The 15,335-nt window shown below is 42.9% G+C and overlaps 1 protein-coding gene and 1 pseudogene across 1 annotated transcript in view; one reads left to right on the forward strand and one right to left on the reverse strand.

Moving 5' to 3' along the window:
- The window catches only part of EVA1A (eva-1 homolog A, regulator of programmed cell death), an 814,688-nt gene that overhangs the window by 544,178 nt on the left and 255,175 nt on the right, over positions 1 to 15,335 (reverse strand). The window lies entirely within an intron of this gene.
- On the forward strand, positions 67 to 2,832 carry LOC136616420 (serine/threonine-protein kinase SBK2-like; annotated as a pseudogene).

Genomic DNA, 15,335 nt, shown 5'->3' on the forward strand with positions numbered 1-15,335 from the left:
TAATGTTGACTCTCTGTTGTGTAGATCATCACCCAAAGATAAACGATCACCAGTTTTTCGGCGATAATGGAACAAGTCATGCAGTCCTTGGAGATCGAGGAGATCACAGAGTGCTATACTATCATCAAGCGGCTGGGCCCGGGGGCGTACGGTCAGGTTCTACTGGCACAAGACAAGACCACAGGTATGTACACAGGTACAAAATAAAGTTGGCTATGCATGTAGACTAAGGGTTCATTCACATGGCCATATTTATGCCCCATTCTTTACACACATAATATGTATTGAAGAGAACCCATTGTATTCAGTAGCCTCATTTACATATAAGTACTTTTCACTGGACTTTTTGGTCACAGGAAACTTGCATATTCACTATCTATTTGCGCCCCTAAACCATGGGCTTTCTGCACTCTTGTGAACGTAAAATACAGTGCATATTTATCTGCGCAAAAAGTAGTATGAGGGACGAAATATGTAGGTAATATGCAGAATATGGCTGCGTAAATACGGTCATGGCTATGGGAAGGAGCCCTAAGAAGCGATAATTGCTCCTATGCTTTCACACAGGAGTGATGGTCGCTCACTGATTGTAAATGCTTCCAGTGACTAACAGTTATCAATCAGATATTCATCGGATCACAGGAATCTGAAGATAACAATTCTGTGTAAAATGGCCCTTAAGGCTGCCTGCAGACGGCAGGGTCAGATCCCGCTGCGAGAATTTTCACAGCAGGACCCGACCCGAGCCCCTGCAGGGACCAGCACAGTACTCACCTGCTCCCGTCGCTCCGGCTCTGTGATGTGCTGGCTGCCGCCCAGCCGGCGTATGCGCACAGCGGAGCCAGGGGCCGGGGAGTGACATGCCGCGATTTGTTTTCCGCGCCGTCTGCATAGCATTGCGTTTTCTAACGCAATCCTATGGCAGCTTCCACGGGTGGAAATTCTATGGGAAATCCCACCCGCGTGCAGAGGGCCATAGTCTGTCAAACAATGAATCATCTAATGTAATGTAAAATGCCCATCTAAGGAAAAAAGAAAAAAGCTGAAGTCTACAAAACTGACTAGCATGTATCTCTCAGACTGCCCCTCCATATACCAGTTCATTTAAACAAATGGGTATGTAACTTATAAGAAAAAACAGATAAGTGGCTGCCAACATACCTCAGGTGCCACTTTATAGTGGGAAACAAGGGACTAAAAAGGTTTAATTCCAAGTTAAAACATTGACATGAGATTTTTTTTGTAGATCCTATTGAAACAAACAGGATCCACCAACAAATCCCATATCTACAGTTTGTAGGGATCAAAATGTCTTCCAAGAAAGTTTGTGTACATACAAGACTGTCATTATAAATCATCTTTGTCTTTAGGTGAACCAGTGGCTGTGAAGTTACTGAGGAAGAACAGGACTACGCTGAGAAGGTATTTCACGGAGCTGTCCTTGTCCACTTCTCTCTGAGCGTCCTGGTATCATAACCACCTATCCAATCTTCATCAGCACAATGGATTCATACATAACACTGGAGTTAGCGACAGCGGGCACCTTGCATCAACTTATCCAGAGTGAGGTAAGAATGGTCAAAGTTCTTTCACATACAATATAAAGTCTTTTATTGTGAAATGCCAAACTGTAGAGAAACAGCTGCATCTGCCATATGATGGAATGATGGGCATCATGTCCCCAAACAATATGTAGGTGGAAGAGGGGAAGCCATGAGGTCAACAAATCAACATATTGCTTATTCCAGTATTAAGTGTATCAACCAGACCAACATGTCACAGTCCAATATATATTTACTATGTTAGTAATGTACACCAGTGTATCATATGATACTGATCTGATTCTTTTGCAGGTTGGAATTCCAGAGGATGCAGTAAAAAGGTGTGCCATGCAGATATCCGGGGCTCTTGACTATATGCATGGAAAAGGATTGGTACATGGAGACCAGAAACCGGATAACGTGTTGCTCATGGACAGAGACTGTTACCGTGTTAAGCTGAGTGACTTTGGTTTGACTCAATATACAGGGAGCCTGGTTTCATCTGCAACACGTGTCAACCCTTACATATCCCCAGAGTTATGTGACATTAAACATGGCAAGTATTTAATCTTAAATCCTGCTGTAGACTCCTGGGCTTTTGGCGTTCTTCTCTTTGTTACTTTAACTGGATATTTTCCCTGGAGGCAAGCAATGGAAACAGACCTAAATGTACAAAGAATACATCTCCTGGCAAAATAGGCCAGTCTTGACTCCTCCACCAGGTTGTTGGGAGAGAGTCACAATGGCGGCCCTAATCATGTTTAGGAAGCTCCTCACTCAAGACCCCACTCTTCGGTATTCAGTTCTCTCTATTGTGAACTATCTCAACTTTGCTTGGAAGGTGAAGATTCCAGAATATAACACGGAAGAGGAGGAGGAAGAAGAGGCGGAAGGGGGCGAAGAAGAAGAGGCGGAAGGGGGCGAAGAAGAAGAGGCGGAAGGGGGCAAAGAAGAAGAGGCGGAAGGGGGCAAAGAAGAAGAGGCGGAAGGGGGCAAAGAAGAAGAGGCGGAAGGGGGCAAAGAAGAAGAGGCGGAAGGGGGCGAAGAAGAAGAGGCGGAAGGGGGCGAAGAAGAAGAGGCGGAAGGGGGCGAAGAAGAAGAGGCGGAAGGGGGCGAAGAAGAAGAGGCGGAAGGGGGCGAAGAAGAAGAGGCGGAAGGGGGCGAAGAAGAAGAGGCGGAAGGGGGCGAAGAAGAAGAGGCGGAAGGGGGCGAAGAAGAAGAGGAGGAGGAGTTGAAAACCGGTTATGGAGAACACCCAATAATGAGTATACGTAAGGACAGAATATTTTGAGTTTCTACTTCTTATAGAGCAAAGAAGGTGCCAGCATTTTGCTGTCACAGTGTTCATAAAAGGACATTTGGGGTTCTCATGAATGTTTTTTACTGTAATCATCAATGCCGTGTGAACATAAAATAAGTTTTACTGCGCACAGTTCTGGTCACCAGTGCTCAGGAAAGATGTTACAGTACTGGAGGGGGTTCAAAGAAGAGCAACTAAACTAATACATGGAATTACGGGACTGGAATACCCAGAGAGGCATCAAAATTGGGATTATTTACTCTAGAAAAAAAAACGGCTAAGGGGTGATCGAATAACCATGTATAAATCCATGAGGGGACAATACAAGGATCTTCCATGTTCTGTTTACACCCAGGACTGCGACGATAACAAGAGGGCATCCAATACATTTAGAGGAAAGCAGGTTTCATCACCAACATAGAAAGGGGTTCTTTACTGTAAGAGCAGTTAAACTGTGGAACACTCTGCCTGAGGACGTGGTGATGGCAAAATCAATAGAGGAGTTTAAAAGGGGACTTGATGTCTTCCTGGAGAGGAAGGATATTCTAGGTTATAAATCTTAGGTTAATTGTTAATCCGGGTTTACAGGTAGGTAGGATCTATTAGGGGGTGATCCAGGGAACAGTCTGATTGCCATTAGGGAGTCGGGAAGGAATTTTTCCCCAAAAGGGCTATTTTGCTCCTGCTCTTAGGGTTTTTTGCCTTCCTCTGGATCAACACAGGAGGGTAGACAGGCTGGACTAGATGGACATTGCCTTCATTCGGCCTAACGAACTATGTTACTATGTTTGTGAACATAAAAAGGAGTTTTCCAAGATTTTTTTTTTTTTTTTTACATAAAATCCAACTCCCCATGCCATAAAACATATAGGCATATATGCAACTCTTCAGGCTCTTGCTGGGTTCTGATCCAGTGATTGTGTATAAATTGCAGTCCTGCCCAGTTTATGGAATGTCACAGGTGCTTCATTTCTTGATCCTTGATCTTGTATTGGTTGCAGCACCTGTGATATCCAATAAACAGGCTGGGAAAGCCTATAAATATGATGTCAGAGGGAAGACCTGTACAGACAGCGAGAAACAGTGGGGAGTAGCAAATATATATGTCAGAATATGTGTCTGTTTTATGGCAGGGGAAGCTGGATTTTATGTAAAACAAAGATCCCGGAAACCTCTTTAAGCTCTATGTATTTGAACTTGTACTTTTTTTTATTGTATGAAATGTAATGAATCTTGTAAATATGTATTACTGATAAACTTTTCGTGAATAGAACCGTTGTGCTTTAAAAATGTGTAATTTTTTGTTGAGTCAAACAGTTCTCCATATTACTATTGGTTACCAAAGCAAATCATGTGTAATGTGAGCATCGTAAAGATTGCTGGCCTAGTCCAATGGTATTGAGCTATAGTAGCGCAGACAAGGCATGGTGTGTGAGAAGAATTGCGCGAAATCGTCAGGATGTCCTCCACCAATAAATTATTGATATCCTGCAGATTGGCCATCAATTAAATTTGACGGATGATTTTTCTTTTCTAGAATAGGCACCATGCCTGTCCAAAATGTCTGTTTGTCGTTAGTAAAATGACTTGTTTTAATTCAGAGGCAGTAAATGAACTCCAATTGTGGCATTTAAATGGTACTGTCAGAATTGATAGCGGCATTTGAAGGGTTTATAGCCACAATCAGAGTAAGCGCTTATCGTGGCTATTACAGGCGGACTGTTAAAGGCTGCTAGTACCTGCCATGTATGGAGCAAAATCAGCTCCCGATTCTGCTCCATACTAACCCAGATGCCAGAGGGCGTACTTGCATGCCCTTAAGTGCCAAGTGGTTAAACCATTGGATAAGAGTGGCATTGTAAATTAGAGTAATTGCATTATGTTATGTCTAAAAGATCACTGTTTGATAAAGAGTCTATAGGGTTCTTTCCAGGAATCCTACTGGGCAGTATCTGGATGAGCTACATCGTGTATCGGAAAGAGCTAAAGATGATCATTTGTCATCTCTGGATGAATTTAAGTTCCTTTATATCCACTGTCCCCCAGTCTCCACTAATATCCATACAAAACCAGACTATACCATCCTACACCAATATCCCAAGAAGTCATTCAGATTTGATTAAATTCCTAACAATGAATGTAAAAGTACAGAACCCAAGATTAACAACACCATTGACCTTCTAACCCCATTAGAAGTCACTACTGTTGAAAACCCAAACCCCATCACAGAAACTGAACCAACAACAATGACTCGAGGGATCACCGAACTGTCCGCATCACGAGAAGTACCACACAGGCCCAGAGCACCAAGAACAAGATGTTACCTCGTCCAATAGGGAGCCATTCATCAGTACCCACAAAGATAACACATTTTTACCAGTCACCAAACCGAACAGAAAGAGACACAGAAAAAGGGGGAACGGGCTGGGAGAAAAACCCATAAAAAACCTAAAACCTCTACTAACCAATCGGAAAACCCCATCACCCCTAGTGAAGCGATGAAGATGGGAATATTCAACATCTCAAACTACCCTCTAAAGACTGGAGAAGCTGAAATTTTGTCTAGAGGTCTCCTGTTTAGTCCATCTAGCGACCCCGACCCCTTCAAACTCTTTTTGGACCTTAAATCGCTTTATAAGGAAACTCACTTTAAAGAGATATTTTACAAAGAACAGCTATAAACCTAACTTCAATCCTGGAATAAATACTCATGGCCAAATAGATTTCAACCCCCCCCCCCCCCCCCCCTTCAGATACCAACAAGTATATGGATAAACCAGTCACCACCAATCTAAAATTACCGAGTACATTTTATCCGGTTGACGCTAAAGGTCCATACATTACCACCTTCTATAATGAAGTCATTGAAGACTTCAGACATCTCACAAAAAATAAAAAAATCCCTAAAAAAGTTGGCAACCTTACCAAACGCCAGTGGAATTTAATTAGGCAATTAGCAAAAAATGAAAACCTAGTGATAAAAATGCAGATAAAGGAGGAGGAATAGTGCTGATGGACATGGAACATTACCAGGAAGAAGCCAAACGTATCCTAAATGACACCAATCAATACAAAATTCTGACGGAAGATCCAACATCATTCTTTCGAAAAAATCTTCATATACTAATAGAAAACGAATACACCAACCAATGCATCACCAAAGATGAGAAATTCTTCCTATCCCCCCCTCCTACCCAGAAACTGCCTATTTTTACATCCTGCCAAAAATCCACAAATGTACAAACAAACCACCGGGGAGACCAATAATATCTGGTATAGGCTCCCTCACGAGCAACCTCTCAGAATACGTCGACAGACAGCTACAGAGATTCGTCACTCAACTCCCCACGTATTTAAAAGATACCTCCCATTTGCTCCAACTATTACAATATTTCGCATGGAAAACTTGCTACACCTTGATTACACTTGACGTCTGTTCCTTATATTCTAGTATACCACACACTCAAGGCATCAATGCCACTGCATCTTTTCTGGAAAGTGACACACTACTACCTCCCAAACAGAAACAATTTATACTAAATCGCTTAGAGTTCATTCTCCACAACAACTACTTTAAGTTCAACAATCAGTTCTATCTACAAGTAAGAGGCACTGCTATGGGCATAAAATGTGTGCCTTGTTACACAAATTTATACATGGGGGCATTCGAGAAACGAATCAACGACCCCCACATCATCTTTTTCAAACGCTTTATAGATGATATCATACTGATCTGGGACGGACCCATTGAGGAAGCTAAACAATACATCAATCAATTGAATACCAACACATGGGGTCTAGAGTTCACCGACACTTTTAGTACCACTGAGATTACATTCCTTGATTTGGACATATACATCAAGGAAGACTCCCTACACACCAAAACCCACTTTAAGCAGGTGGACGCAAACAGCTTCCTCGATTTTAGAAGCTGTCACGCGAAGAAGTAGAAAACCAACGTTCCGTATAGCCAATTTAAGAGGATACGAAGAAACTGCTCAACACTGGAAATGCTCAACAAACAATCCAAAATACTCCATGAAAGATTCGTAGAGAAAAAATACTCAAAAACCCTCCTAGAGAATTCTAAATATAGGGCCAAACATGAAGAACGACTGATCCGACCTAGAAAAGATCAAGAGGTGGACAAAATACCGACTAATTCCAGTCTAGATGTTTGTTTTACAACTAGATACAACTCTAAACAAAACAAATTAAAAGACATCCCCAAAAAACATTGGAAAATCTTGAAAAACGATTCTTTTATTTCGGATAAACTGACAATCAATCCGAACATCATTTTTCGTAGAAACAAAAAACACTAGGCAACATTTTGGTCCCATCGCGCCCCTCAAAAAATAAAAGTAAAACAAAACCATCTCCATTTTTCTTCCTAACATTATAAGATCCTACAGGTGTGGATCATCCGGCTGCCAATGCTGTGATATCGGTCATAGGAGAAAAAATATTGATACAGGGACATCTGACAAACCCTTCACAATTAAACACCACTTGAATTGTGCCTCTGAGCACCTGGTCTATTTAATCGAATGCTCGTGGCAGATTAAATACATCGGCCGCACAATTAATTCCCTGCGAATAAATCAACACAGATACAATATAAACAAAAGCCTTTTAAAACACAGTCTTTCCAAACACTTTTTACACCACAAGTCGGACCCCTCATCTATGAAAGTTACCCCTATCGAACAGATTCCAAAGGGAGAGTTCTCTAGGTTACGAGCGAAAGAAAGGTTTTATATTTATTATTTTTAATACCCTACACCCCCATGGGCTCAATGAGGTTCTCGGAAAAATCTAGTAACCAAAATATTTTTATGCCAAAAAGATACAGATTTTTATGTATTTTATTTTACTACATCGCATCAATATTGCACTTCTATTGCAAGCTCTGTTGCCCATATTTGCACATATGAATTTAGGAATATCAACTCATATGTATTTTATTTACATCAATTTTATCCTCATTGTAAAATTTTTTTTAATATTTGTTTTTCTTGCATGTTTATATGAATTCAGCTATATCTATCTATTCATATATTTCCATCCACATCCATAAGCACTTTATCTCCATCGCATTTCCTTTGCATCTCCATTTCCCTTCTTGGGTATGTTCACCTCTCAGTGAACCCAGAAATTACCAGGGTTATTTTTATTTATATATATATATCTTTATTTATAATTACATATATTTATTTTTCGAGATGCTTATCCTCATATGAATTCAACTAAATTCATTTTTATGCACTTTATTGTAAATAATAACTATTGTTTCTCATTGTTCATTTCACATGTCCGTTCGCTTATTAATCTAGTAATCACTATGTTTATTTATTTATATCTATTACTATCACCTGTATCATCCAGTCACCTTCCAGTGACTTTATTAAACATCCCGCTCAGATAAGCCGCACACGCTATTTACATATAGCGAGGCCCATGTGATCAGCCATATGATGCGAGTAAAAAACATTCAACCATATAACATCAACACGTTTCCACGTATTTACGTTATAATGTCACATTCCAACATCCATTTTTTCCATTGAAGCACTTCCCACAGACTAGAACGTCATTACGTCATGACGCTATAACTCCAGTGTCTGTTCATCCTACTTAGTATCTACGTGATCTGTAATACCACCCACACAACGTCATGACACTACGTCATCACGTTACGACGCTCCTACGTCATGACGCTAGAACTTCAGCGTCCCTTCACTCCTCCTAACGCTCACGTGACCAACCAGACCTTCTATGCTGCGTCATGACGCCCGACGTCACCACGCTCTACCCATCCCTCTTCCTCCTGATACCCCATGTGGCCGGTCATGTGACTTTCAGCTTTGTTACTACGTCTCCGTATTTCTATGTAACTACACAGGACTTCCTTGCCGTTCTTCATGGAACACCTGTACAACACTCTGCCTACCTATATCACTTGCTCGATCGCTGCCAATATAGTTCATACAGTGTATCCATTCAAACTACCTCTTTCCCCCAAAGCCCTCCCCCCTCCCTCCCCAAACGGAACATGTGACACGGAACACATGACCTGAAAGGGGGCGTCCCACATAGGTCCTTGTGACAAGCCAATTATACATCTTAAGGTATTTTCTTTTATTATATAAATATGTTCTATTGCTGTAATTCTATATATGCTTGATAAAGGCTATCTGTAGTAGCCGAAACGCGTTGCATGTCTTTGTAATAAAACTCTGTATCCTGGAACCTCACGAGCACACACTTCATCTATAATCTTATACGCCAACCTGGACTCTAGGGGTGTCATAGGCATGGACACCCCTACGAAGTTATATTTCGTCTTCCTTCCTTTTATATACCCAACAACTGGAGCGCCAGGGTTTTTTTCCTGTTCTACTCGTGTATCTTGCCTTCTCTGGTATATATTATGCCTAGAGCCACCACGTGATGCTCTCCCACCTTGGGATGTCTGCCTGACCAGTTCTTCGGATCCTGCCGTTTACACCATCTGCTTCCCTGAATAATTTGGATGAAAAACAGTTACCCACACCCAGGGTACGGTTACGTCTGGGGTAGGTTTTTCACTTATTCCTTCTTAAATCAAAATGCCTTTCTTTCTCCACCCCATATTGGAGCGCCACTAATCTCATCCTTTGCTTTATAATCTAATTGAATAACCCAAAATGTGTATATACTATATTGACTGTTTGTAGAAACACTCCTGTCATATCCCCAGGATACTAAAGGTCCGATATTAAAAATACATGAAATCAGTGTGACCAGTAACATTTCTTTAGTTAGTATAGATGTTAAAAGCTTGTATAGCAACATTAAAGGGCTTGTCTGGTTACCCGAACACTGCTCTGTAAGAGGGCTGCCAGCACTGCAGCCCTGTTGTGGCCCTGGGGTTTGTGACTATGGCCATCACAGTTAGGTGACTGCTGCAGCATCACATTCCCAAAGTCCTGGCAATACAGTGCTCAAGCTCTGATGCCAGGAGAACCAGCGCTGATTCTACAGCCTCTGATTGGCTGCAATGGTCACGTGACTTTACATGACAGCTGCTGGCATAACAAATGTCAGGAACCACTGTGGGGGCGGGGGAGCAAGAGGAGAGAAATCTCCTGCACTGCCTCGCTCCCCTGCTGGCCACTCCGTGAGCGAAACAGCTCTGCTAGCTCCAGTGCGACAGCAAGAACACACAGGAACAAGTGTTGGGCATCGTTTGTCCGACCTTCGTCCCATGTAAATGAAGCTTACGTACAGCTCAGTTTAATATTTTATCCCAGGCAGCCCTATTGAAGGGAGGTTGTCCTGCAAACGTAAGCCCCTTTAGACATCAATTGGGTCTTGAGATAGCTACATTTATGTATATGGGGTACACTTATGTTTCCTAAAATATGGAGAATTTCACTTCACTTTATTTTGAGGAAGGTCTATAGAAGATAGTCATTTTTGGTGGGTGTTGGTTCACTTTGATGATTCAAGACTAACAGAGTTGGTATTTACTTGTGTTTTTCCTAAATTTGTTGGTTAGATTTCCTCTTGAGACAGACATTTAGAAAAGCAATGGCAACCAATAACTTGCTGTTTTGGGACAATTGCATTCTCCTCCCCTAAAAAAGGGCATCTTTAGTTGGTCAATACCTACGAGCGAGCAGAAATTGTATAGGAGACGTCTTTCACAAGAGAATGTGATAACTTAAAGCTGAGATCTACTACAGTGGATCCTTTTATATATTTATCGGTCACTGTAATCTCCAATATATTGGAAGAACATTTCAGTCATTAAAAAACAGCTTTAAAGGGTTTTTCCGTGGAAAGTTATATTAAATAACTATCCTTAGGATAGGTCAACAATAGTTGATCGGCTGGGGTCCGTCACTCTGGACCTCGACCAGTCAGCTAAGCAGGCGCATGCTCTCAGCGCCACAAATACACTGAGGTCAGAGCTGAATCAGCGGGAGCCTCTGTGACGACCCGTGTAGTGGCCAACGCTTGTAACTGCAGACAGGGCTCTCATTGAAAATCAACACAAGCCGTGCCTGCCGTTGTTTCAAGCACCCGCCACTACACAGAGGTCCCCACGGAAATCTCCTTTAACACAGATCCAATATCTAGTTTTTTATTGCAGTGTATCAGGTCAGTTTTTTTCAAGATGTAAATCAGATTAAAGGTTACTATTAGAGATGAGCGAGCACACTCGTCCGAGCTTGATGCTCGTCCGAGTATTAGGGCGTTCGAGATGCTAGTTACTCGAGACGAGCACCACGTGGTGTTGTCAATTACATTTCCTTCCCTGAAAGATTTGTGCCATTTTCTGGCCAATAGAAACACAGGGAAGGCATTACAACTTCTGTGACGTTCCAGCCCTATCCCACCCCCTGCACTGAGTGGCTGGCGAGATCAAGTGACCGCCGAGTATATAAAGTGGCGCCGCCCGCGGCTCACCACAGACGCACCCTGGTAGAGATTAGGGACAGTGCTGCTGCTATTATAGGGAGAGTGTTAGCGTCTACAAGAACCCCAACAGTCCTTCTTAGGGCCACAGCTCACCTAGTGCACTACTGTTGTGGGTGCTGGGAGCAGTTTTGCACTTTTTGTCTTTTTGGTATATCGGGTGTGCAGCCCCATTATAGCTATAGCGTTCTCAGGCTGCAGTCTGTACTACGTAGTATAGGGGAAGTATTGGTGAGGCAGGGACAGTTGTAGTGTGGAATCCTGTCTACAACAATCCCAACGCTCCTTCCTAGGGCTACCTGTGCATTTAACTCCGTGGTTGCTGGGAGTTGAAGTACCTCAGCATTGCACTGCAAGGCCTGAGTTCAGCCTTCAGTGTCATTTTTTGCTGGGGGCAGTTAGTGTAACGTAAGCGCTGTTTGCCTCCAAGTGCACGTTTAGAAAGCACTAATATTTTTCATGGCTCTGTGTTAGCAGTCAGCTGCCGGCGCAGTGTACGATGCCAGACAGCCATAGAGGGAGAGTCCAATACACGCTATATTGCCTGCATTGCAAAAAGACAGAATTCCTTTTTTAAATTTTTTATTACGGCTGCTTGTAATCCAGTGCATATTACTGCGTGGCCTGTGGGACTTGAGCTGAATCTGAACTGCATAGTGCACAGCTAGTCCTGCTTGCATCCTTCCTTATAATTTAGCTCTGGCTTCATTTTGCGTTGTTTAACCATTGGCAGGCACCAACTGCGCTGCAATAATTCAAAAAAAAATTTCACACCGCTCAGTGTCCGCTCGATTCTTAATCCACCATGCTGAAGGGTAGGAGTAGGGGTAGAAGACATGGACGCGTGCGAGGACGCGAAGTTCCAAGTGAGGGTGTGGGTATAGGCTGAGTTCCTGGTCCAGGCGAATCACAGCCGGCTGCTGCGGGAGTAGGAGAGAGGACAGTTTCTGGGGTCCCCAGCTTCATATCACAATTTTTGGGTCCACGCGGTAGACCTTTATTAAAAAACGAGCAGTGTGAGCAGGTCCTGTCGTGGATGACAGAAAGTTCATCCAGCAATCTATCGACCACCCAGTCTTCTACGCCGTCCACTGCTGCAACTCTGAATCCTCTGGCTGCTGCTCCTCCTTCCTCCCAGCCTCCTCCCTCCATGAAAATGACACATTCTGAGAAGCAGGCAGACGCCCAGGAACTGTTCTCGGGCCCCTGCCCAGAATGGGCAGCAATGGTTCCTCTCCCACCGGAGGAGTTTGTCGTGACCGATGCCCAACCTTTGGAAAGTTCCCGGGGTCCGGGGAATGAGGCTGGAGACTTCCGGCAACTGTCTCAAGAGCTTTCAGTGGGTGAGGAGGATGATGATGATGAGACACAGTTGTCTATCAGTGAGGTGGTAGTGAGGGCAATAAGTCAGAGGGAGAAGCGCACAGAGGATTCGGAGGAAGAGCCGCTGGACGATGAGGTGACTGACCCCACCTGGTGTGATAAGCCAACTGAGGACAGGTCTTCGGAGGGGGAGGCAATTGCAGCCGCAGGACAGGTTGGAAGAGGCAGTGGGGTGGCCAGGGGTAGAGGCAGGGCCAGAGAGAATAATCCACCAGCAGTTTCCCAAAGCACCCCCTCGTGCCAAGCCACCGTGCAGAGGCCAAGGTGCTCTAAGGTGTGGCAGTTTTTCACTGAGACCGCGGACGACCGACGAACAGTGGTGTGCAACCTTTGTCGCGCCAAGATCAGCCGGGGAGCCACCACTACCAGCCTCACCACCACCAGCATGTGCAGGCATATGATGGCCAAGCACCCCACAAAGGTGGGACGAAGGCTGTTTACCGCCTCCGGCTTGCGCCACTGCCTCTCCTCCTGGGCCCCAAGCTGCCACTGAGATCCAACCTACCTCTCAGAACACAGGCACGAGCATCTCGGCCCCATCCAGCAAGGTCTCTCAGCGCAGTGTCCAGCTGTCGCTAAGAGAATCGTTGGAGCAAAAGCGTAAATACGCCGCCACGCACCCGCACGCTCAAGCTTTAAATGTCCACATAGCCAAATTGATCAGCCTGGAGATGCTCCCCTAGAGGCTTGTGGAAACTGAGGCTTTCAAAAACATGATAGCGGCAGCAGCCTCGCACTACTACAGGTCCACGAAGAGGTCAAATAGATTAGAAGGGGTGGCGGGGTTAAAGGATAGCCCCTTAGCTAGAATTTCAATTTCTTTCCGTTTTAACATATATTTAGATATATTAAATATACCCTGACTCCTAGCTTCTTCAAAAGGTACCGTCTTTTCACTTGAGGATTCACTTTTATTGTTCCTCCCTCTACCACCCTTTTTGCCCCTTTTTCTTCCCTGATTTTGTTGGTTCCTGTATTGGACCTGAATTGCTGTATACGGAAACTAACTCAGATTTTTTCATCCAAGAGATGAATGGGACAGAGAGACCATCTAATGAAGAGTATACGGAACTATGAACAGTACAATAATGAAGTGACCAGGATATTAAGTGATACAAAATATTACGAGAAATTGAGAAAAGATCCCACAAGTATGACCAGGGTAGAATTTGACAAACTGCTTAAAGAAGCGTATACCAACAAATGTATTATGAAATCGGAATATAAATATATTCTTGAAACTCCTGTAGGTATGCCCTACTTCTATTACGTCCCAAAAGTACATAAAGATATTTTTAACCCTCCGGGTCGACCGATCGTAGCGGGCATGCAATCCATAACTAATCGGTTATCCGAGTATATCGATTTGCAACTACAAAAATATGTGAAAAGTTTACCGTCACATCTAAAGGATTCAGGACATTTACTAGATATCATTAAAGAGATACCTTGGAAAAAAATCATATAGATGGTGTACAATGGATGTTGAGGCTCTGTACGCTAATATCGATAATAATAAAGGCACTTCAGCCATAGATGTAATTTTAAGGGAAGATCCTCTCATGCCGGATGGGCAGAGAGAGTTCATACTTCAAGCTCTCTCTTTTATACTGAATAAAAACTTTTTTACATATAATGGTGATTTTTACAGGCAGATCATGGGGACCGCAATGGGCACGATTTGTGCCCCAAGTTATGCCAACTGCGTCATAGAGATCTTTGAGAAAAAACGTTTCTCGGATAATTGCATTATTCTATACAAGAGATTCATTGACGATCTGCTATTAATCTGGGATGGGGAGGAAGAAGATCTAAAGGCGTTTATTGAAGATCTAATGAAGAATGAATTTGCTTTCAAATTCACACATACAACAGATCCAAATACAATAGTGTACCTAGATCTGGAATTGATGGTGGAAGAGCAAAAGAACTACTCGTACCCACTTTAAAGCTGTGGACACTAACAGCTATTTAGACTTTCAGTGTTATCACTACAAAAAATGGAAGGTAAATGTCCCGTATGGACAACTACAAAGAGTGAGGAGGAACTGCATGGACACACAGGATTTTGAGAAACAAGCTGAGATAAAGAAGAGATTCCACAATAAAGGATATCCCATAAATATAATTAATTCAGCTTATAAGAAAGTGGTGGAAGACCACAGAGCGGCCTCCAAGCAGGGTACAAATAGACAAAACAACAATATAAAAGGGAAAGAGGAGTCTAATAACATATTTAAAGTAGCGTTCACAGGTAAATATAGTAAACAGTTTAGTACCATCAAGAAAATTATAAAAACCAATTGGTCACTATTAAAAAGAAGATCCATTACTGTGTAAAGCCATCTCAGATAATCCGTTATGCACACTTAGGAGGAATAGAACTCTGAAAAACATGCTAGCACCATCATGTCCCAAAAAAGAAAAAAACAAGAAATATGATATGGAGAGAACTCAAAAGGGTCCAAAAGGAGTTTATAAATGTGGTGACAAAAATGCAGATGTTGTGATAGTATCACCAACAAAAGAACAGAGATTGAACTGGAAGAAGGAGAACCCATAGTAATAAAACAACGTTTAACGTGCAAAACGGAATCCGTAATTTATCTGTTGGAATGCCCTTGTCATTTGAGATATGTGGGAAG

The sequence above is a fragment of the Eleutherodactylus coqui genome, chromosome 1, assembly GCF_035609145.1.
Source record: "Eleutherodactylus coqui strain aEleCoq1 chromosome 1, aEleCoq1.hap1, whole genome shotgun sequence".
Lineage (NCBI taxonomy): Eukaryota > Metazoa > Chordata > Amphibia > Anura > Eleutherodactylidae > Eleutherodactylus > Eleutherodactylus coqui.